This window comes from Arachis hypogaea, chromosome 12, assembly GCF_003086295.3.
Source record: "Arachis hypogaea cultivar Tifrunner chromosome 12, arahy.Tifrunner.gnm2.J5K5, whole genome shotgun sequence".
NCBI lineage: Eukaryota > Viridiplantae > Streptophyta > Magnoliopsida > Fabales > Fabaceae > Arachis > Arachis hypogaea.
The window spans coordinates 6,665,366-6,668,305 of NC_092047.1; positions in this window are offsets into that span (position 1 = coordinate 6,665,366).

Genomic DNA, 2,940 nt, shown 5'->3' on the forward strand with positions numbered 1-2,940 from the left:
ATAATTTGTTCTTGAGGATTAGGATCAGTAGTTACTGCCCTGGCCTCTTCCTTTATGGAGGACTCACTGCTAGAGTACAAGTGTTGATTTCTAGCAACCGTATCTATGAGTTCATGAGCCTCTTCAATCGTCTTTCTCATGTGTATAGATACACCAACTGAGTGGTCTAGAGATATCTGAGCTTTTTCTGTAAGCCCATAGTAAAAGATGTCTAACTGTACCCACTCTGAAAATATTTCAGAGGGGCATTTCCTTAGCATCCCTCTGTACCTCTCCCAGGCATTATAAAGGGATTCATGATCCTCTTGTTTAAAGCCTTGGATGTCCAGCCTTAGCTATGTCATCCTTTTTGGAGGGTAAAATTGATTCAGAAATTTGTCTGATAACTGTCTCCATGTTTTTATGCTTGCTGTGGGTTGGTTATTTAACCACCTCTTAGCTTGATCTTTTACAGCAAATGGAAACAGTAATAACCTGTAAACATCCTGATCCACTTCTTTATCACGTACTGTGTCAGCAATTTGTAAGAACTGTGCCAGAAACTCAGTAGGTTCTTCCTGTGGAAGACCAAAATACTGACAATTTTGTTGCACCATGATAATGAGCTGAGGATTTAGCTCAAAACTGCTTGCTTTGATGGGAGGTATACAGATGCTACTCCCATATGCAGCTGTAATAGGGTTAGCATATGACCCCAGAGTCCTTCTGGACTGTTCATTTTCACTTATGTCCATGATGGAGAAAAGGGAATTGATATGAATTGTAAATAAATTATATTTTTAAATTTTTTCTATTTAATTAAAAGTAACCAAAAATAAAACAAAATAAATGGGAGATAAAATAAAACTTTCGAAAATTAAAAGAAAATGAAATAAAAGTAAATTGAAAACTAAATTAATTAATTAATTAAAAAGATTTTAGAATTAGCAATCAGAAAGATATGATTGAAAATTATTTTGAAAAAGATATGATTGAGAAGATATGATTGCAATTTATAAAAAAAATGATTGAAAATTATTTTGAAAAAGATATGATTGAAAAGATATGATTGAAGAGATTAACAAGATTTGATTTTTGAAAAAGATTTGAAAAGATCAATTTTTGAAATTAAAATTTTGACTTGACTAAAAAAAGATATGATTTTGAAAATCTTTGACTAATTTAATGCAAAATTTCGAAATTTATGAGTAAAATAAGGAAAAGATATTTTTTTGATTTTTGAATTTTAATGAGGAAAGAGAAAAACAACAAAATAACACTAAACTTAGAAATTTTAGATCAAAACAAAGAGAACAAACAAGAAAACTTTGAATGTTAAGATGAACACCAAGAACACTTTGAAGATCAAGATGAACACCAAGAACAAATTTTTGAAAATTTTTTAAGTAAATAAAAGCACAAGGGACACCAAACTTAAAATTTTTAGAAAATCAAACACAAATTTTTGAAAATTTAAAGGAAAACACAAAGGAGACACCAAACTTAGAATTTTTAAAGATCAAGAAACAACTAAGAACATGCAAATTCGAAAAATTGAAAGAAAATAAAAGCATACAATTGACACCAAACTTAAAATATGAAACTAAACTCAAATAAAAGACTCAAATTTAGTGACTCTAAACCAACAAAAATAAATTATTCCTAATCTAAGCAACAAGATAAACCGTCAGTTGTCCAAACTCGAACAATCCCCGGCAACGGCGCCAAAAACTTGGTGCATGAAATTACAATCACACTTTTGCAATTCCGCACAACTAACCAGCAAGTGCACTGGGTCGTCCAAGTAATACCTTACGTGAGTAAGGGTCAATCCCACAGAGATTGTCGGCTTGAAGCAAGCTATGGTTATCTTATAACTCTTAGTCAGGATATCAATAATTCTCAGATTTAATTGTAAAAAGTAAAAGAACATGAAATAAATACTTGTTATGCAGTAATGGAGAACAGGTTGAGGTTTTGGAGATGCTCTATCTTCAGAATCTCTGCTTTTCTACTGTCTTCTTCTTCACACGCGCAAGGCTCCTTCCATGGCAAGCTGTATGTTGGTAGATCACCGTTGTCAATGGCTACCATCCGTCCTCTCAGTGAAAATGGTCCAAATGCGCTGTCACCGCACGGCTAATCATCTGTCAGTTCTCACTCATGTTGGAATAGGACCCATTGATCCTTTTGCGTCTGTCACTACACCCAGCACTCGTGAGTTTGAAGCTCGTCACAGTCATCCCTTCCCAGATCCTACTCGGAATACCACAGACAAGGTTTAGACTTTTCGGATCTCAGGAATGGCCGCCAATAATTCTAGCCTATACCACGAAGGTTCTAATCTTAGATTAGAAACCCAAGAGATATGCACTCAGTCTAAGGTAGAACGGAGGTGGTTGTCAGGTACGCGTTCATAGGTGAGAATGATGATGAGTGTCATGGATCATCACATTCATCAAGTTGAAGAACAAGTGTATATCTTAGAATAGAAACAAGCGTGATAGAATAGAAAACAGTAGTAATTACATTAATTCATCGAGACACAGCAGAGCTCCTCACCCCAACAATGGGGTTCAGAGACTCATGCCGTAGAAGATACAATATGAAATGTGTAGAGTGTCATGAGGTACAAGATGAATCACTAAAAGTAATTTTTATAGTAAACTAGTGACCTAGGGTTACAGAAAATGAGTAAGCTAGAATAGTTAGTGTAGAAATCCAATACTTTTTATTATCATATTCATATAATTTATTTCGCATATTTTTTGGTTAAGCCAATACTCATAAATTAAAGATGAGTGAGAAATAATCATCGGTCTCTTGTTATAGGTTGACCAAGTATCTATCTCATAGTTAACTCGAGCAGATAAAATTCATTGCAGAATTATTTATTTTTATAAGTGCCGACATAAGAACCTAGCTAAGCTTAGGGCTCACTATATCATTATTCGCTTATCT